Raw genomic sequence first — 22313 nt, forward strand, 5'->3', positions numbered from 1 at the left:
GGGGTTCCACCACTACTGAAGCTCAAAGCATCCTTGGTCTGGACACAGACCCTGCAGGACCAGGGCTAGCCCACTCACCTGTCTAGATACCTGTCCCCATCACGAGACTCTTTGTAAAGCAGGGCCCATATCTTCTACATTTTTGTGTCCCTATCACCCAGTCACACGGACACATAATGAACTCCATAAACAGTGACTATATAAGTTAACTAATTCATATCACAGGCCAAGTGCTCTTGATTGGAACCTAATCCTATATCATTTCTCATCTTTCTATAAAGGAAAAAAGCTAAGTGACATTACTGTGTTTTCAGCCACCAAACTACAGTGGCCCTGGACCACACGAAAGCAGTCCATGCATCTGCAGGATTATGTGGCTGGGCTGGGACTCCCTCCACAGTCAGGGTCTGCAAGGCTGAGTCCTGGAGCACTTAAAGCCAGCCCTGGTTGGAGAAGTGGAAAATAGCTGGTAGCCACCGGGAGTTTGCAGCCAAGAAGATGTTTTTCTAGTCTGAACCCACACACCCAGACAGTCCCAAGAGATCCTGAGGGCAACTGAATGTCCGCTTACACAGGAACTCGACTCCCCACGGAGACCGCCCCAACACCAAGCCCACCCCTGTCTTAGTCCCCAGCACCCGGCGGTCTGACGCCCACTTCCTCCACCACGTTCCACAACAATGAGGTCTCCTGGCATCTGGTCTAGCTTCTGTTCCCCCTTGCCTTCATTCCAGAATGCCTCATAGAAAGGTTCTACGTCTAAGTTTTCTCCCAAGAATGAGGGATCCTTTTGCTGTTTCGCAAAGCCGGCATACTTAAGGCCCTTGGCAGGCTCCAATTCAAGGGTTCTCTCCATGGCTCTTGGCAGCATGAAGCAGCTGTACTAGCCATCTTCCCACAGACCCTCTATACATGGCCAAGGCCCAAAATAGCCCAGAATAGAGACATGAAGCAAAGGTCAGAAGCACCCCAAGGACAAACAGGCACTTGTCTTGTGGACTCGATGACATTTCTGCTAACTTGGGACCCTATGTGAAAGGAAACTTCTCTAGCAGGCAGCGGAAATGAGGGCATTGGGGAGAGGCAGTATGGAGAGTAGAAAAAGCAAGGGCTATGAACCCAGGGTCCTCGCACCCAGCTGAGGGATCTCTGACAAGCCCCTGAAGTTTTTGGAGCTCCCTTTCCCAAGCAAGGGTCTGAGGTCAGATAAAATCGCTTCTCAGCCTTTTGGCTAAGATCAAGTGTAATATCTGTTCTTATCAGTTTACTATGATGTCAGATAGATACAATATGCTCCATATATAGCCAAGGAGAGAACCAGAGAAGTTGTGCCTTCACTGAGTGCCAGATTCTTCATCTATTAAAATCAGACCCCTTAAATCCTCTCAGCAACTTCCTGAAGCTCAGGGAAGTTAAAGAGCTTTCCAAGCTCACACAGCCAATGTTTCAGAACCTGGATGGAGCTCAGTTCTGTCTAGTTCCCAAATCATATTTTCCAAGGCTAATCCTTCCCAAGCAAACGTTGTCTCTGCTTTGAACAAACTCAAGTCTTTGAGAGATTTATGTTTACATCTAAAAATATGTGTCTTGTGCCCATATTCATTCAATAGAGACTTGGGGTGAGACACATGGGCTGGGCTTTGAAGAATGCTTTGATATGCCCCTTTTTCCTTTGAGAGCCAGTGAATCTGACCCATGTTAGTGGCCCCCCAGCAGCAAGCAGAAAGGACTTTCAAACACCTCTGCTTGTCTGTACATACCCCCTGCCCACAGTTCCCACTTCTTTCCCACCTTTCCCTTCACTGTGCTAGCTTTTGACTTGAAGTGTACTTTACCTTATAGTCTTGAGTATATCTGTATAAGTAAGCTGTCTTCATATATTTTGCAGCAAGGCTGAGGATGGGCCAGTTCCCTACTCTACCCTCTACTTAAGTGTAGACAGGCCAAGTATAGACACCACTTGGCCAGTGACTGATTCCAATTCTCACTTCTTGTGAGACTCCTGCCTTGAAACCATCTCATTCCATAGCTGGGACCACTCGCCCTCTCTGGGTCTCCCTCTAGGTTCTCTAATTAGGGACACTGGGGAGCCCCAATATGGGCAGTCAAGGTTTGGGGGCACAAGCAGGTCAGCCTGCTGACCTCACTCAGATGGTAGTCCCAATTTCAGTGAAGGTGTTCCTGGTGCTTCTGTGGGCCACTGTCAGAGCCTCGGTTCCCATTTGTCCCTATGCCTACCCCTGGCTGAGGTTTCCTGCTCAGTCCCCAAGTTCCACTGGGATTGGGCCTCTGCTCTTGTCAGACCCCATCCTGGTGCCAACCCCATGACCTTTAGATATGAGCACAGTGGGAGACTTGGAAGTAAAGGCACTAAGACTCAACTCTGATTTGACCTTTAAAATCGGTGGGTCAGAACAGAAAAATGCAACATCACCTGAAAGGGCTAGAAGGGCTCCCAGGCAGGAGAGGCTAAAAATCCCCATGACTTCCAAAGGAAGGCGAGTCACACTGCAAGTGGTCAACCCTTTCAGCTGAAGAAGAGAGAAGGTCTGCCTACGGAGAAGACTCGGCCAACCATCTATAGTACCTCCAGCCCCACTGGCCCCTACTGTGTGGTAAAAAACTGACAAGTCTTACAAGGCTGTCACATGTATACATTTCTCCTTGTTCCTATTTCATGCACATCACACAGCCTTGCATACAGGGGTTAGTTTTACCGGTAGGTCTGCTTTCAGGGCGAGCATGAGCTTATTATGCCAATGGGAACATTCCATTCTTGAAACCTTAATTAGCAAGTTATATGAACAGTTTGGCTTCTGAGACCTCCTTCTATCTCCTTAACAGAGTCTACCCCCAAGTCAAAGACATACTACCAGAGACCTCACAAAGTAGATACCAACATCTGAAAGCCAGTGCAGTTGTGGAGAATTCACCGAGGGAATGAATGACAAACCGTGAGACCCTTTGGTGGTCAGGCCACTGGGGATCATTGGCTAGACCATGCAGCTGTCAAAAAGAGCACTCGTTCCTACATTCGAAATTTCACTTCTCCCTGACCCTCCTGAAGCTGCCATCCACAAGAGCACCGGTCTATATCCCCTACTGTCTGTTCCCTATTGGCTGCCTGTCCACACCTCTGCCCATAAACCCCAGTCATTCTGGTGCACTTCCTGGCACCTGTACTGCCCACCACATCCCTGGGGAACAGACACACGGAATTACCCCTGGCAGGAATCACCCCTCCCCTCTACAGTAGGGGAAGACTCTAACCACCAGCCAACACCCCACTGGTGAGAATAATTACCCGTACCCAATCCTTCTTCATCCAACCTGTCCCACTGCCTGACCAAAGTCACTCCCACTTGGCTCCCTGCCCACTACCACCCCACCCAGCTCAGAGAGGAAATAGAAAACTGTCTCCTTAGGTAACTAATGTAGTAAAAAATTTTCATATCCTAATACAGAGCATTACTCAAACTGGATCAAGAAACAAGAAAGTGGCATTGGAAGAATACAGATCTACTAAAACAGACATACTGTGTTTAGTTATCCAACCAGAAGAGATCTGTTCATATCACTTGTTGAGGGAGCAGGGGAACAACTGTTCACCTACCACTAATGGGAATTTAAGTTTTTATAACTTTCTTGGGGGATAACTTGACAATATAGTATATTGAAATGTCTTTGAAACCCAAATGTACTTCATTTTATTTTTTTTTAAGATTTTTATTTATTTGACAGACAGAGATCACAAGTAGGCAGAGAGGCAGGCAGAAAGAGAGGAAGAAACAGGTTCCCCGCCGAGCAGAGAGCACAATGCAGGGCTCGATTTCAGGACCCTGAGATTATGACCTGAGCCAAAGGCAGAGGCTTAACCCACTGAGCCATCCAGGTGCCCCGAAACCCAAATGTACTTTAAATCATCAATTGCATTTTTAGGATTTTATCCTAAGGAAGTAAAGATACACATAAAGATTAAACCTCAAAGATGTTCATTGCAATATTTTTTAATACTAGTGACAAACCAGATGCCAACTAAATTATTTAATAACGGAGGATTGGTTAAATAAATGGCACATTCACATACTGAACTACTATGCAGCCCTTTTAAATCACATCAAAGCATATTTATAGGTGCAGAAAGAGGTTTACAATATATACTGTTAAACAGAAAAGCAGGTTAGAAATACACATGGGAAAAACATCATAGAAGACATACCAATGTGACAATAATTCTTATTTTTGAATGGTAGAATTAATGGGTAATTTTTATTTTTCATTTGTTTCAGAATTGTCACATTTTTAAACAATGCATATGCATTACTCCAGTGGTGAAATGAATAAATTAATTAAATAAATAAATAAAATAAGACAAAATTTGGTTTTTCCAATGGTATGGACATGGGAATTGCACAGACATTGGTTCAAATCCCAGCCAGGCCAATGATGAGCACTGTGACCACAGACACATTACTCATATTCTCCTATCTAAAATGGCAATACTAGCACTTTCCTCAGGAGGCATTTGTGAGGATTACATGAAGAAACATAAATAAAGCACCTGGCACCAAGCAGACATTGATGACATTTTTCCCTTCCTTCCTGGATGTCCCAAAATATGTCAGAATAACAATTCACAAAGACAAGATGGTCAAACATGCACCTAATGATGTAAAATATCGTCTGAAAACTTAGGAAAGACTCATATTTAATACTTCAGGCTTAACTCTTTCAGCCCTGATCCTTCCAAGCCCACGAGGTGGTGGGACACACACGTGGGGAGACCGCTGGGCTGACAAGTCTGTCTTGCCATGGGGGTGGCATCAGGCAGGCTGTGTTACCCGGCCCCATCAGCAGGTGGGGCCGGTCTCCATCCTGTGTCTGCACACAGCCTGCTACGCCACTGGCCAGGACCAGACATGGTTTATGAAAGGCCATCCCACCAGACTGACTGCCAACGTTGGGACCTTCCTTTCTCATCCTGCTGCTCCCACCTCGATCCAGGTCCTGTTCATGTCCCACTCTTGCCACTCTGGACTTGAGCTCCTGGCTCATGAGTCTGCTTATCCATCACGAACCCAGCTGGGATCCGCCCTGGCTTCTTCCCGCTTCTCATTCATTTGCTCTCCAAACTTGACGCCTACCCAGGGGATACTCAGCTCTGTGCTCAGATACAGAGATGAATCAGAGACAGACCCTGCTCTGGGGGCCCCACAGTCTGGGAGAACACTGGCAGGGACATTATAATGCTGTGGCATATTGACTATTTATATAATACTTATAGTTGTTCTATGCTTTTAAGAACATTTACTAATTTATTTTTTAAAAAACTAATAAGCCCACTACATGTTCGTCTAAATAACATTTTAGATGAAAAAATCTACATAAAATGAATAAGAAGAATGGCCTTGTTTCACACATTTGCAAATCTCTCTAATGTCTGACTTAGCATACAGGTGGATTTCTGTATCCTCTTTGGCATTCAGTCTCTGGTGATATGGTATTTGGCTGTGTTCACCTGAGGCATGGCAGAAATGTGAAGAGCTTATCTGAGCAACAATCAGTCTGAATCAGGCAGCACCAGGAACTAGGGGCAAGGCTCATGGAGAAGACAAGGGAGCAAAACAAGGGAATTACTGGATTGGCTGGAGCTTAAGTAGTGGCCATCTTATCTGGGAAAGCCTATTTGGCTGTGATTGGTTGTCCTTAGGTTTTTGATTTCTTAAACTTGAGGTATTTACAGGCTTAAATTCTGGTTTGTTTGCCAAGGCTACTAAGGCATTAGAACTATCTTAGCCTCCTTGTTTAATTAGCTTAACAATTGAACTAGATGAAGAAACAGGGCCTCCCACAGACATGGGGTTGGCAAAGGGAGAACCATTTTAATAGCCTCTTTAGGGGGGCGCCTGGGTGGCTCAGTGGGTAAAAGCCTCTGCCTTCAGCTCAGGTCATGATCTCAGGTCCTGGGATTGAGCCCCGCATCGGGCTCTCTGCTCCGCAGGGATCCTGCTTCCTCCCCTCTCTCTCTCTCTGCCTACTTGTGATTTCTCTCTCTCTGTCAAATAAAATCTTTAAAAAAAAAAAAAAAAAAAGCCTCTTTAGGTAACTGTGGATATTCTTCTTTGATACCCTACCAACCCTGGATGAGCCCTGGTTTCTTTTTTTTTTTTTTTTTTTTAAGATTTTATTTAGAGAGACCACAAGTAGACAGAGAGGCAGGCAGAGAGAGAGAGGGAAGCAGGCTCCCCGCTGAGCAGAGAGCCCGATGCGGGACTCCATCCCAGGACCCTGAGATCATGACCTGAGCCGAAGGCAGCGGCTTAACCCACTGAGCCACCCAGGCGCCCAAGCCCTGGTTTCTTAAAGGGCAGCTGCAGTGTGTAATCTGACAGCTCAGGGTGGGGGACACAAGTTTTCCAAAATTCTGTTTTCATTTGAACTCTCACAAGTGATCACTGGCAGCAAACATGGTCACCTGTTTTCTGTGAAGTGATGGCCTCCAAAATCCGCCAGCTATCCAAATCTGATAACCATGGTGCATGTCAGTCATTCTTTCAAGGGAAAATGGTGTTCTGAGAAAAAAAGTGGCTAGCCCAGTTCCCAACTCAAACAACCGTGCCAGTGCACTTCCTCGAGACCACCAGTGCACCCTGGTAGGCAGCAGAAATACTTTACATGTACTTCCCTTTCATCACGCAAAACATTAAAAAGTACTCGAGGGTTGAAATTTAATAAATTTAGTCACTTTCCCTGCTTCACCAAGCACACCCTGAAGTGAAACTGGCTTTTTCCCCCCTTTTTTACTGTGCACGTGTGGTGGTGAGTCATACGATGATTACCACTATAGTTCGGTACCACCACCTTGATGTGTACCAAGACACCAGCAGTTTTACCCACTGTTGCTTTTGCACCAGCAATTCAAACACCAGCTCAATGAAAAGAAAAGAAAATCTCAGCAGTAGGATGAAGATAATTCTGATCTCACTGACCCCTGAGAGTGTCAGATTTCTCCAGGGTCCTCAGACTACATTTTGAGAACACTGCTTTATACACTACCACCAGGGATAAATGTGGGGCCCCAGGAGCTACTGCCCACAGATCAAAGTTTGGATTAAAGGCCTGCCCTGAGCCTCATGACTTCAATAAGCTGTGTGGTCTTGGCCAGTCCCTTTCCTGCACCTCTAAGCGTCAGACCCAGTCCCCTGACCTCCAGGATCCAACTTAGGTGGACCACTGACTGCCCTCTATCATCAACCAGACCAATCCAGCCTGGACTGCACTTCAGCTCCCCTCACTCCTACAGAAGCCGAGGGGAACTCCCCTGTCCAAGCCCCAACTGCGTGGCAGGCAGGCCATTATATTGTTTCATTGTCACAGCACTCCTGCAAGGTAGATGTTATCAACCCCATTTTGCCAGTGGAGAAACTGAGGTTCAGAGAAGGAGGATTCCCATGCAGATCCGTGTGACATGATAGCGAGGGCCTTGCACTGCCTTCTGGTCAGTTCTCACAGCCCCATCCCCACCCCCGGTCTGGACTTCCTGCCCTTCAGGTCCGCATGCTGGTGAGGTTCCAGCATGTCTCACAACCAAAATTTCCTGAAATGAGAAAATTCCCAGCACTGGCAGTTTTAATCATCCAGAGTCTGAATTCCTAATGTTCACAAATCACTCAGATGCTGGAAACCATGAGACACATCGGCCCCCGGGACAGATCATCGATAATGTCTGAGCTGAGTTCGCCTCTGCTGTGTCTGTGGTGTGCGAGCCAAGGCAACAGGGCCCTTCCTCCTGCGAGCAGTTCCACCCAAGCTGCTGCACTGTCATATCGGTCTTTGTACTGCACGCGGGAGTTGACATCCTCTGGCCTCTTCCTCGGTACCAGGGGCTCCCTGGAAAAGCCAGAGCCCATTCAAACAAGTCACAAAACAACTTCCCAGGATGTGACCAGGATAAGAATCACATCCTAAGACTCAGCTTCAGGAAAGTTCATCTCAAAATAAACCCAAAGCTGAAGTAAATAAAGCATTAGGATTATTTTGGGAGAGCAATTTCACAGAACTAGAGAAAGAAAAAATATATACTGTTGTCCACAGGCTTTGTTCAGACATTCTGCATTTCTGGTACGTCTTGTTAAGTGGTGGTTTCATATCTGACACTGATGCAAGGGGGCAAATGACCCATGTTTATGAAAATTATACCATTTCTTCTGAGGGTAAGAGTGTCCCTTAAGCACTAGGTTTGAGATGGGGCAGAGAGCCTGATGAGGATTCAAGGTTGTAATGATTAAAGCCAGGCTGGAAGAAACATGTAATTTGTACAAAAGAACCAAGAGACCAACAGCTAAGCACATACCAAGGGGACCCTGCAGTGTTGGCCCCTAGGGAGAAGTGGGGTCACAGAGAGAAAGCATGATTTCACAGGACAAGAGAAGGAACAGGTGTCAGCATAAAGAAGGGCAAAGCAGCTGCCTTCACTTACACATTCTACCACGACGAACAGGTTGTACTCTCCTGGTATGACCATGATCTTCCCACAATCACTCAATCATCCAATATTTACTGAATCTACTCTCCGTGATGAGGCCCTGGGAATATCTCACTGATGACAACACTGTCTGTGCCCTCGAGGAGCTTCCAGGCCAGTGTGAAGGGGCAAGGATAGGAAGGTAGCAGTGCTATTAATTCTGATGGGGAAGGAGGTCCACCCAGGACGCTTCCTCAGGAAGATGGCAGTTGACCTAGTTAAACCCTCAGAGAGGACAACAGTGGGGGTGTGGGAGGGGGTGACAGAAGGAGGCCACTGATGGCCAGCATGATACTCCCCAAGATACCAGTCCTCAACTTTCTTCAGTCTGTGTTCTATCACTCCACTTCAATCCTTCAGAATTGGTATAACTTCTATGGTCCTTAATGTAAACATGATAAGCAATAAATGGTCATATTTGCCTTAGGAAAGCCACATAATCTAGTGGTGAAAAACGAGGCGTTTGAGGGCAGGCAGACCTGGGTTTGGAGTCTGTGTTTGCACTTGCTAGTTGTGGACAAGTTGCTTAACACCCTGGAACTCTATCTACCTCAAAGGGACATTCTAAGAAATAGAATGAAGCACTTCAACTGTCTGGCACATTCCTTCTCCAAGATCAAGTAACCACTTCCCAGATATCCCTCAACTGCATGTATTACTGCCTCTGTCCAACGCCACTACCCAACCTGGCTGCCGTCCTCTCTCCCCTGGATTCCGGGACAGCGTCGGCACTGCTGTTCCCACTTCCAGTCTTGTTTCCCTTCCGTCTGTTCTTCACTCAGCTGCTCAAAATGCCTCTTCCTTTCCCCTGCTTCAACCCTGCAATAGCTCCCTTGTCCTTAGAGTTGAAATAGCAGTGGCTTTCAGGGCTTTCACCATCTTGCCCTGCTGACCTCCCAGCCTGATCTGCTCCCAACTGGCCCACCACACTCCAACTCACTTTTGCCTCTAAACATCGCCTGCCCTTCCACAGAACACACAGACCCTGTGGCCCCGCCCTCTCCTTCTCCAGGCTAATGCTCTCCTTCCCAATGCTCTATGCTTCTCTGCTTCTTTCAGGATGTTCTTCATGACTCTTCCCTCACAATGAGGCTGGAGCTTGTGCCCCCCTCTCTGTGCTCCCACTACCACACTCCCATATTTTCCCCATTGCCATACTTTACTGTATTTGACTTCTCTGCATCCATTGTTGAAAGTCCTTTCTTAGGAGCAGGTTTTGTACTTTCTGTCCCCATTATCTGTCCTGTTTTAAACGAATGAACAATCTCATGGCTAATGAATGGCAGAAATGAGGTTAAAACCCAGGGCAGTCTAACTCCTAAACTCATGGGTTCCCCCCATCACCACTAAAACCCAACTAAAGACAGGTAGTCTGCCCCACTGATCTCTCACCAGCCCCTCTGCAGCCCCTGCCACAAACACATTCTATAGCCTTCCTACCAGGCACGCACTCACTTCCTGTCAGAAACTCATGTCACTCTTGCAGACGAAGGCTCTGTTTGTATTGTGCAAAATTATTATTCTCTAGGACAACACTCAACCCACTGATTCTGGTGAAAACATTTTGGAGTAACAGTGATAATGGGGCTTTCCTGGGCTTAGGACATTGGTTTTGGGGAGTGGCAACAACCACATTGCAATTTAGTTCAGGAGAAAATTCCTGGAAATTTGAGCAAGCTGGTGTGTTTCTTACTCATTAAAGTACATTGAGCCAACTCTCATTCTTTCGCCAATATTTACTGACTGAAAACATAACAAACGGCTCTCTGTGCTGGTCAAGATGTGGACACTGATTGATAGGACTGAGGACAAAAATCCCCTGGGAACGAAAAAGAAGTTTCATGACTGGCTATAGGATAACTTTTTCCCGTTTGGGAAGGTTCCACCACAAAATGGGAAGAGCATGTGTACTGGCTACACATGGGAGACTCTCTCCCACTTCACTCTCCCACCCAGAGTTATTTGAGTCCAGAACAGGAAGGGAGTTATATGTCATATAAGGAGTCTGGATATTGATACCAATAATGCCACTTACTAAGGACCTTCATCATAGTAGATATATTTAATCTATCTCTATAATCCTGAAAGCTAAGAAATTATACAACCATGTTATGAATTTGGAAAATGATATAGGGAAGTTAAGACCCATGTCACTGCCACTCAACTGCTAAATGACAGGATTTACATCTGTCCTTTGTGCTCTGTCTCACCTTCCATCCCTCTCCTGGGCCCCCAGCCACCAGCTCTCTTTGGAAGAGCTCCTAATGGCTCTCTCTTCTTCCTCTTTTTCCCTCCTTCAATGTGACCTTCTTCAAATCTTTCCACTGTAACAGGCATTGTTGCTACTTCCCAGCATCCATCCTGCCCGTAAAGCTGTGGTTTGGTGAGCCTAGTTAGCTAATCTGGGGAGTCCCATTAGTGCTGCTGCAGGAATTGGTAACCCAGGCACTTCCTTCTCTTGGCTGCAGACATTGGGCAAGGTGTAAGGAGAAGCCATTAGTCAGAAGCTCAAAGGTGGTATTTTGTTCTCATTCTGCAGCATTCTCTCTGTCCCTGTGTCTTCTCTGTCACGGTCTCTCTCTCCAGAACATGAATGAAAGAGCACAGCCTCTGTGCCTGTTGGAAGCTACCCTGGGAGGGAGGCACTGGCCTACATGGGAGGAGAATGGAGCCAAGGGAATCCCAGAGACAGAGCTGGAGCCCTGAGTGTGCCACATCTGAGGACTCCCTACCTTTCAACCTTTCAGCTATTGTGCACTAATAAACCCTCTTTATTATTCAAGCCAGCGTGGGTTAGGTTCCCTATAACCTGCCACAGAAAGTCTCCTGAGTGGTTCAAATGCCTCCCAGTGCACTTTGAATTGCATCCAGATGCCCTGCCTTGGTATTAAAGGCTCACTAACCTCCAAGATCAATGAGTGGTGAGAGCAAGAGTTAGACTTTCATTTACCCTGGCAGTAGAGCACATAGCAGGCACTCTATTTAAAAAAAAAAAAAAAAAAGTAAAGAAAAAAAAACTTTGGTTTTTGTTTTTGTTGGTTTTTTTGTTGTTGTTGTTGTTGTTTTTGTTTTTGTTTTGTTTTGTTTTGAGCCCATAGACCTAGGTCTCCCTCTAGTATATTATCTGCTTCTCAAAGGTAGGGAGTCTGGCTGGGTTCTTGGTGCATAATATGCTTGACCCACCTCTCTGCAAGTCAACTGCATTTTGCTAGACATCATTTTTATTAGACATTCAGCTCCCCCATCAGTATCCTTGGGAAGACCACCATCAGGGAGGGCTTAGCCATTCTGCATGTGAGGATGTCAAGAAGTGCCTCCAATTGCCAGACACTCCAGGAGGGGGCCGTGCCCCAGCAGTGCCTAAACTACAGACTGTGTGAGCTCACCTACCTGCCACATCCTCCAAACCCCCCTGCCCAAAGAAAACCTCTGGAATGGGATGGAAATCCCACAAGTAAATGGGGAGAAGACTCAGAACCATTATGAACTGGGTAGCAATGAATGTAGCCAGTGGGCCATAGGGAACATCCAGGCGTGGGCCAGAGGAACATATTATTCCTTTGTCTAACCAGCACCAGCAGGACCTTCCTGCCTTAGGCCCTCTGCTCTTTTGCTTCTCCAGACTGATCACCCAGTTACTCTGCCTTCTGACCAACATTTGTCTTAATTCTCTGCAGCGTGCTTATCAATAACTGATTTTATTTAGCTCTGTGTTTCTTTTTCACTGTCCCTTCTTCCCGAGTATAAACTCCATGAAAGCAAAGACCTTGACTGTCTGCCTCCCCACCACATCTCTGGTATCAAGAATCCCTCAGTGAATACCTGTTCATTATGAATGAACAGGCGGCCTGCCCCCTCCCAGGAAACCACCTCCATAAAGGGCTGGTTTTGTCTCATGAGTCAGGCACTATTCAAATATGACCTCCTCAGGGGGGCCGCCACTGCCTCATGGAGCATGACAACGGGGCAGGTTTTGCTACATGACGAAAACATGGGTCGGCCATGTTGTCTCAAAATAGCATGTCTGCTGAAGTTTCAATGCGGACCCATATTTCTCTGACCATTTTCCAGTTCCCTGTCTCCTGAATCATGCAGCTTTCCTGTTGAAATCTACACATACACGCTTAAAGGAGCAACAGTCTCCCTTACGTCCATCAGTACAGATTCTCCTGAGGTGGAGACTAGCTATTTGAGAAACCATAACTGAATCTCTTGGTTTGTTTGTCTTCACAATGCTTCAATTAAACCACTTTAATGAGGCACAAGAAGCCAATACCAGTCTGATATAAAAGTCTTTCCACGCCTTTGTGCTACAGCCCGGTCTCCAGCTTCTCTCTCTCAATTATTACCTTAACCATGCCCTGGAGACTGAAGGAGCCAGTTTATTTTGACTGAGAGATTGTTAAACTGCAGGAGGCAAATCCAAGACACTGCCAGGCTGTGATTTCCATTGCTCCACATGGCCACAGGGTGCTGAGAATAGCCAAGGCCACTTCCTGCTGGAGGAGGAAATGGCAGTTTCCTCAGCTCCCGGAAACGTTACTTCCTCTCTGGTGCCTAGCTCCGTGTTAGCCAATCAGGCAGCCTCTTCCCACCCCAAGCCCCCAGAGACCTGTCCCAAGCCTGTAGATGACATCCTGTTTCCCCTAAGGAAGTAGCCTGACTTGAAGGAGACTCTAGGGTATTGAGTGAGGGGTGGGGAGTCAGTGGAGGCAGGAAGGCGATGACCAGTAGTAATAATAATAATGTTACCCAGTGTCAGCTAAGTACTACGCCCCCGTCCCACCAGCTTGTCCTGAAACTCAGATCTAAGTAAACTTGACCTAAACTCTCACTGGCCTCTGATAGTCCAAAGTCATCCAAGAAAGAAAATTCAGTCCTTTTCTTGTTTGCACAGAAAATAAGCTCACACCACACATTCCAGGAATTTAGAAACACTGCAGTGGAATTTGAGTGGTCACAGGGCACGGACATATTTCTTGGCAAGTAGACTCACAGAGACGGCTCTGAAACCAAGCTTCCTGGATTCAAATCCTACCTTATACTCCCTATCCCTTATTAACTATATGTTAATCAGGCAGGTCAAATTCTTAGGCCTCAGTTTTTTCTCTTTCCCTCTTTGTAAGGGAATAATGGTACCTACCTTATCAAGATTCAATGAGATAAAGCACTTAGAACAGAAAAAGCACTTGGCACAGCTCAGTACTCAATAAATGTTCATTATTGTTTTATTCTGCTTCCTCCTCCCTTTTGGGCAGGGGGAAGCCCTTTCCTTGTCTCATGAAGAATAATGGTACCTCTTCTCTGAAACCTTGGCATCAGCCAGTAACCATGCCCTGGAAATTTCAGCTTCTATGGGAGCAAGCCTTGTCAGGGCATTCTTCTGAGTGCTCTCTCTATAGGCCATTTGAGTGAATACAAATTTCTCAATCTCATTATCATTTATTACCATTTAATAGCACCCATTCACTAAATGATGTTTTATGGTATTATTTCATTTTTAAAAATAAATTTCATATTTTAGAATAGCTTTAGATTTATGGGAAAATGACAAAGACAGTCCAGAGTTCCCACATATCTAATATTCAGATCCCCCCGTTATTAACACTGCACATGAATGCAGTACATTTGTTATAATTAATGAGCCAAGGCCAACATATTATTAACTGATAAATCTGTATTCACTCAAACATCTTTGTATTTTATCTAATGTCCTTTCCCAGTTTTAGAACCCTATCCACGATAACACATTATATTTAGTTGCCTTGCCTCTAAGGCTCAGCTTGGCTGTGACAGTTTCACAGAATTTCCCTGCTTTTGATGGCCTTCGCTGTTTTGAGAACTGATCAGGTATTTTATAGATTGTCCCTCAATTAGCCTTTGTCTGATATTTTTCTTGTAATTCATACAGGTTTGGAAAGGAAGATTATAGAGGCAAAGTGCCATTTTGTTCCTATCATTTCACCATACACCAATATGACCTCTCATTGTTGACACTGACCTTGAGCACCTAACTGAGGTAGTGTTTGCAGATTTCTCTACTGTAAAGTTACCTTTTTTTTCTCCCTTTCCATCCCACACTCTTTAAAAGAAAACTGCTATTTGCAGTGCACACTTGAATAGGGAGAAGTGCTTCAATCCTCCATGGCAGAGTATCTACAATGCCTGGGTGGCTCAGTCAGTTAAGCAGCTGCCTTTGCCTCAGGGGATCTAGTCTCTCCTGGAAGTCCTTACTCAGCAGAGAGCCGGCTTCTCCCTCAGCCTGTTCTGCCTGCTACTTACCCTGCTTGTGCTCTCTCCCTACACCCAGACAAATAAATAAATAAATAAATAAATAAATATTATTTTTGAATTCTCTTACATGGGCAATTTATATACTCTCCTCCACTGATTTATTTATTGCATCATTTGTTTATACCAACATAGCACCTGGATATTTGTTTGGAATTTTGTGTTACAATAAAAAACTTACTTATTTTGTTGTTCAAATTACTCCAGCTTTGGTCATTCCACTTGGTCCTGCATCCATTTGACATAACCCATCATGGTTTTGCTTACTTCTGGAATTTACTCTCTGGTACTATGAGATGTGCCTAAGCTCATCTTATAAATTTCCTGCCCCAGTCTTAGAGTCAGCCATGTGTCTAAAGAGAACTGATTCCTTTTATTGTAGAATGGTATTAGCAACCAAGATCTGGGAACTAGGTGTGCTCACTGTGACTGGAACATCCTTGCTTCTAGACTCTCTCAGCTGACAGAGGGGATATATGTGTGTATAAAAGTCAGTAACCCGTGTATTTCTACATACCTATACATATTTCCATATGTAGCCATCTGTATCTATATTAAGCTGAACACCATTGACACTCATGTCTTCAGCTCTAACCCATTAGCACATGTGTCATTCTAGCTTCCACCTTTTGCTCAACTGTGTACTCTTACTCCAATAAGAAGAAAGCCAGCTCCCAGCATCCATTTATTTAATTGTTCAATTTCAGCACACAGATGACCCTTGAACAATGTGGGGATTAGGAATATCAACCTCCATGCAATCAAAAGGTCCCATGTAACTTTTGACTCCCCAAAAACTTAACTACTATTAGTCTACTGTTGACTGGAAGCCTTATCGATAAAATAAAGTTAACAATACATATTTTTTGTGTTATAGGTGTTACAGACTCTACTCTTGCAGTTAAGTAAACTAGAGGGGAAAACCATAAAGAAGAGAAAGTACATTTACAGTATTGTATTATAAGAAATCAGCATTTAAGTGTACCCACACAGTTCAAATCCATGTTGTTCAAGGGTGAACTGTACTTGTAACGCAGTGTCAGAATTGTTGACCCATATTCCATAGGAACCAAGTTTTTAACAAAAGTGCAGTGCTAATACACAGTTCCTTCTGCCTTTACTTTTACAAACTCTGTTCATATCCAAAGTTACCTAGTTCAGTGACTTTTCCCTCCACTCCCTTCACTAAAGTTGTGTCATACATGTATAATACAATTAGATTGTTCTGTCACATTCTCTCCCCATCATGGACCACCTGATGACTCAATGGTTTTCCTTTAATGTGTATACATTACGGTTCACTCTGTGCCATAATGTTCGATGTGTTTTGGTAGTGCATAATGTCATGTATCCACAGTTACAGTATCATAGCCTAAAACAAACCCCTAAGCTTCACCTATTTAAACCTCCCACCCCCACGCTCCTGGAAACTACAGATGTTTTTAGCCCTACTTTAATTTCACATTTTCTAGAAGAGCATATAACTGGAATCACAAAGTATGCAGCCGTGGCAGGCTGCCTTCCATCACTTAGTGATACACATTTCAGAGTCATCTGTACCTTTTCAAGGCTTAATAGCTCTTTTTTTCTTATTACGGAATAGCATCTCACTGCATATTATGTACCACAGATTTCCATTGATTGGGGTACATCTTGGGTGTGGGGTGGTGGGGAGAGATCCAGTTTTTGGCAATTATGAATACTAGCATGCAGGTTTTTGTTTGCACATGAGTTTCCACATCAGAGAAATACCTAAAAGTGCAGGAGCTGGACCATAGGGTGAGACTATATTTAGTTTCCTAAGAAACTGCGAGACTGTCTGGTCAGGCAGTGGTCAGGCCATTTTGCATTCCCACCAGCAAAAAAGGAGAGTTTCTGTTGCTACATATTCTTACCAGGGTTTGGTATAGTCTGTGTTTCAAATTGGGCCATTCTTATAGGTGTGTAGTGTTACCTTGTTACTGTTTGTTTTTGTTGGTTTTTTTTTCAGATTTTTATTTATTTATTTGAGAGCGAGAAAGAGAAAGAGCATGAATGGGGGGTCAGAGGGAGAGGGAGAAGCATACTCCCTGCTGAGCACGGAGCCCAATCTGGGACTCAATCCCAGGACCCTGAGGTCATGACCTGAGCGGAAGGGAGATGCTTTACCAACTGAGCCACCCTGGTATCACCATTGTTACAGCTTTAACTTGAAATTTACTAACAAAAATGATGTTGATCATCTTTCCATGTAATTAGTTACCTTCTGTAAACCTTCTTTGGTGAGGTATCTGTTTAGATCTTTTATCCATTTTCTATTGTTGAGTTTTAGTGTTCTTGTATATTTTGAATTTAAGTCCTTTACCAGACATGTGTTTTGCCAGTAATTCCTCCCATTCTATGGCTCACTTTTTAACTGTCTTAATGATGTCTTTCACAGAGAATTTTTAAATTCTTTTAATTTTTAAAATTTTTTTAGAAGTTTTTAATTTTAATAAAGTCCAAGTTACCAGTTTTTCCTTTCACAGACCATGCCTTTGGTGTTATATCTACAAACCCATGGCCAAGGCTTGAATGATTTTAAATAGGTTCTCTTAAAAAAAAAAAATGTTTTCTTACGTAATCAGGGCTCTCCACAGCTCTGAGGAGAGGGGCCTTACATCCAGCGTGTAGAGGGAATAGCTGCCTGCCACACTTTTCTCTGAAGTATCTTTAAATGGGCAAAAGAGAGAACAGGTAAGAACTGAGAGAGAATGGGTAGATAAAAGCTGGCCAAGGTAAGTATTAAATATCTTCAAAGTTCCCTAATTGGCTTTAAATTTGAGCATGTGACTCTCTCCTCCACTACCTCGCTAAGCTTGTTTTAATATAAACATTATATTATTGTTACTGGCACACACACACACACACACACACACACACACACCACGACCACCCTTGTGATCAAACTTGTGCTTCATTAGGAAATTTTGTGTTTATTGAGTGGGTGACTACAACCTCCAGCACAGTGACATGCTCTTTCCAAGAACATTTGTACCTTAGTTTGGAAACCAAACTGGACTGAAGGATGGCGCTACATTAAGGAACTTGTCCAGTGTCATGCAGCTAGCAAGTGACAGAGCCAGGATTCAATCCCTGAAGGAGCAGACTCCCAAAGCAGTGCTCCTGGGGCCTTGGGGCTACAGGGTCCTTGGCCAGAGACAGTCTGGCTCAGGAAGGCTGATGTCACCTCCATCTCCAGGAGGCACGCCTCCCCCGCTTCCTTACTGACCTGGCCTTCGCAGCCTCTAGAATCCTACCATGTAATTTAGGCTTCCCTCCCCCTTTAAAGAATAAACTAGAGAAAGGGAAAGAGCAACCCCAAGATGTGCCTATCACTGAAGCATGTATATGCAGCGGGGGCAGGGGGAGAACTAGCCTTAGGGGATGATAAAGAACTTGAAAAAATTACCGATAATAAAAAACTTTCTATGTCACAACAATTTTTGCTGAAACAACAATGCACATAATAAAACGTATTGAGGAAACTTATAATTATGCCAAATTAAGCTTGTGGAAGCGTCTCTTTGGCCGTGAGAACCACTGATTTCTTGGTGCAGTTGCATTCACCCGCTGGAGCTGGGCTAGCAGCCGTTCTGAAAGCAGCAGCTTCGGGAGAGAAAGAGGTCATTCTCTCAGAGGAATGGCCTTTGCCCTTCAGAGTGAGGATCTGACTGGCTCCTTGGGAAGGAGTGGGGGCTGCCCACATCTCTCCATGACAGCCGCTTTCAGAGCCCAGCACCAGGCATAGGAGCCTCTTTGCTCCCCAGCCACCTCATCTGGATTTCATGCATTCAGCAAACATTCCTGTGTGCAGGCCTGGACCCCCAACTCCACCCTCCTCCCCAGGGTTCTTGGCCCCAGCACTTCCCTTGGAAGGGTCTCCCTTTTCACACATGCTATCCTGGAGTCAGAGGCCTACATTTAAGTCTCTGCTACACCAGTGACTAACTCTGTCCTCTTACCTGACCTCTCTGGGCCAAACAGGAGTCACAGGACTCTAGGTGAGGTTGGATGGGATGCCCCCACCTTCATGGCTGGACAGAGATTTCTATTCCAGCAGAACAGAGGCCTGACTCACAAGGAGGGGACTACGTCGACAAGACTGGCCTTTAAACTTGCTGCAGAAACTTCAAGTCCTTTCAGTAGCAAAGGCTTCCTCTCTGATATATGTAAAACATTCAGCACAGGAGCTAAGCCTGTCAGTGTTAAAACTTTCCTTCCCTTTTCTTGCAACAGCTTCAAAGCGCCCCCATCCACTTTTGCATGCCTCACTGCCTGGGACAAGGCAGCTGTGCCACATGCCCCACTTTATGCCCTGAACTACAGTGCATCTTCAGGGAAAGCTTTGGGGTGACCACTGCCATTCACATTTCAAAGACTCCAAAATGGGTCTCCAAGCCCCATCCTGATCTGCGTAACTGAAGGACGAGGTGGAACAGGGGGTTTTGGAGGATTAACCAGCTCCCCCATTGAGAGGCCGGGCAACCTGTGTTACTAAATCCTCCTACTGGATTAAGCCTGAGCCCACAGATCACCCGCAGCCTTGAACAGATGTGACACAATGGGACACTTTCTGGGCCTTGGTCCAATGAAGGGGCTAAAAGCAGACAGCGCATGGGCACATGGCACTTGTCACTCTCTCCCTTGTGTTATTTGTAGAGGCAGCAGGATGTCTTAAAACGAACATGAGCCAAAAGGCCTGGGTTTGCTCCCAGCTCTGCAACTTGCCAGCTGTGTGAGCTTTAGTGGGTTACTTTACTTCTCTGGGCCTCAGTTCCCTCAACAGAAAAACGGAGTTCATTGTGTGGATTATCACAGACTCTTGTAGGGTTCTGAGATAATATGAAAAACTCATTTCCTCCAGGATCGTGTGCATGAAACACGAATGGGACTTTCCCAGGATGGGCTAAAGGCCGGACTCAAAGGTCCTTGCACATCTGTGGCTTCCCTAAGTCATCCTCCTTCCTCCATCCGTGTGCCATGGTGCCTTGCCCATTCTTCCATCTTTACACTCGTTCAAGTTTCTCTCCTTTTAACCATGGCTTCTCAGAAAAAAAAGGGTTCCATGGTATTTATCTTTGCTCTCCATCAGCTGGCCACACGTGGGTGCCTAGAAACATTGATCAAATGTGTCCCCTATGTGATCATGAACTGGCGTATCTACCAGTATGTCCTATCTCCTCTCCTAGACTGTAGGTACTCCAAGGGCAGTGACCAGGTCTGATTCATCCCATGTGTCCACCATGGCACCAGGCTGGACACAGTGGGTATTCAATGAGAACATGTGGAAAGCAAGAAGAAAGATGGAAAGGAAGAGAAAGAGTAAGAACCCCTCCTCCCAAGAGCAACTCACCTAGCCAGCTGTCTCATCTACACAGCTGCCAGTCCAATCCACACCCTCACTCCTCCCTGTAGCGCAAGGTCCACACATTTTCTTAGTCCTCCTGGCCAAAACCTTTACAAAACTCAAATACAAACAGGTGTGGTCTTTCTTTCCAGCAGGACTTTCCTATGTGATGATGTTTAACTCAACCAGTCAGCCAAAGGTTACAGTCACTACAGAGTTGCTGGGGTTATGAGGCAAATCATCCCTGGCCCCATCATGCAGGAAGATCCCTGTATAAACTGTCCATAAATATGGATGGGGAGGACCTACCTTCCATTCATTGGCCTGACATAGACACAAGCTGCTGCTTCCAACTTCTGCATCTTTGTCAGTGCTGTTTCCTTCTGTCTGCAATGCCTTTAGCCATTCCCCAAACCACACCCTCACACTGAGATCCCTACAGCCACCACCCTTACCACAGCCAATTTGTTTACTTGATTCATACTTCAGAATATGACTCAGGTGTCCCCTGAGGGACACAGAGGTGGTCTGCATGGCAGGCAGGCCGAACAGCTGTCAGGAGCCCAGGCATCAGAGTCGAATCTTAGCCCTAGCACTAATGAGCTGTGTGACTTTGAAAAAGTCACCTCTCAAATCTGAACTTCAGTTTGCTCATCTGTAAAATGAGAATGATAACACCTTCACAGAGTTGCTATGAGAAGTAGTAAAAGTAAAGAGCTTGGCACAGAGCTCGGCGGGTAGAAAGCTCTCAGTGAGTGGCAACTGGGGGTGCACAGGAAGCAATCCTTTGACCCAGACCAGATTAAGTGCCCCTTCTCTAGACTCCCATAGCACCCTGTGCTTACCTCTAGGGTTGCCACTCACCTGAGTGTTTTAATATCTGCTCTTTATTTGTGGCCCAACTAGATGTAAGCAACTCATGGGCAGAAACTCTGTCTTGGAATCCCCAGGACCTGAGAGGAGGTCTATTTATTGCATGTGTGAATGAAAAGATGGAAGGAATGAAGGCATGAGTAAATTAAGTGAATCAGTAGACCTTCGGGCTACATTGGCAACAATGTCTATTCTAAGCCCCACTAGGGCTAGAGCTGGGGCTGCCCCAGAGTGGCTCAGGTCTGAACCTTGTCTAGGATTTCACATTGGGTCCCAGAGGACATGGAATGGTAGGGACAAGAACTAAAAGGTAAACTCCAGCTTGCACTTGTTACTGCTGAGCCTGCCCCTCGCCTCCTCCCAAGGACCACCAGGCATCTGACCATTAATAAATATTTGCTTGGAATGCAGAGATTCATTTATTCATTTAAGAAATACTTATTGAACCAGACACCATTCCAAGCAGCAGGTTACAGCAGTAGGTGAGACAAGCATGTTCCCAAGACAGACAAGAGGAAATAGGGTTCCTTAGAGAGGTGACCTAAGTCAGTATCACCTGTCACTGTGGAGGAAAGGAGGAGGAGGAGGAGAAGGAAGAGTGATGGACAGGGAGCCAGGAAGCCCACATTCATACTTTGGCTACCAGCACAGGCATCTCAGCCAAGTCACGTAGCTTCCTCTGTTCCATGACATGTTCTTTCTGCAGGATGGCCATATCTGCCCTACTCAACACAAGGTCAGATATTCATATCAGGAATGATTCCAGAAAATGCTGAGGAGTCAGGGAAGGTTGACAGCTTAGTGCCATAATGAGCTGGTTCTGTGACCTCCATCTACCACTCTGAGCCCTCTCTTCGTCTTCTATCATGTAAGATAAATACTCACTTGGCCTACCTTCCAGAGTTCTTGTGGTCTCAGCCTAGACCACAGGACACAGCGCACTATAAACAGTAGAGAGCACAGATACTGAACTCACTGCTTGTGGGTCTGTACTTAATCCACTCACCCAGGATTTCCCTCAGGAGAATCAGTTAGCCTCTCTGACCCTCAGAGTCCTCACCTATAAAATGGGAACAATAATCTCTGTCTGGCCCAGCCCACAGTGTTGTGAAAATCTAACGAAATTATGGATAAGAAAAACTTTAGCAAATGTTGACATGCTGTATGTACATCTGTACATCTGAAGAATGATTGTTCTTTTTGTTGTCATGTGCCATTATGCTCCCTATCATAGAATTGGACTTGGTCCCACGTCGA

The 22313-nt window shown here is 45.4% G+C and overlaps 1 pseudogene; it reads left to right on the plus strand.

The window, feature by feature from the left end:
* Positions 1-1211: 1211 nt before the first annotated feature.
* Positions 1212-1385, plus strand: LOC122901373 (annotated as a pseudogene).
* The last annotated feature ends 20928 nt before the right edge of the window (positions 1386-22313 follow it).

This window comes from Neovison vison, chromosome 2 (assembly GCF_020171115.1).
Source record: "Neovison vison isolate M4711 chromosome 2, ASM_NN_V1, whole genome shotgun sequence".
Classification (NCBI taxonomy): Eukaryota; Metazoa; Chordata; class Mammalia; order Carnivora; family Mustelidae; genus Neogale; species Neogale vison.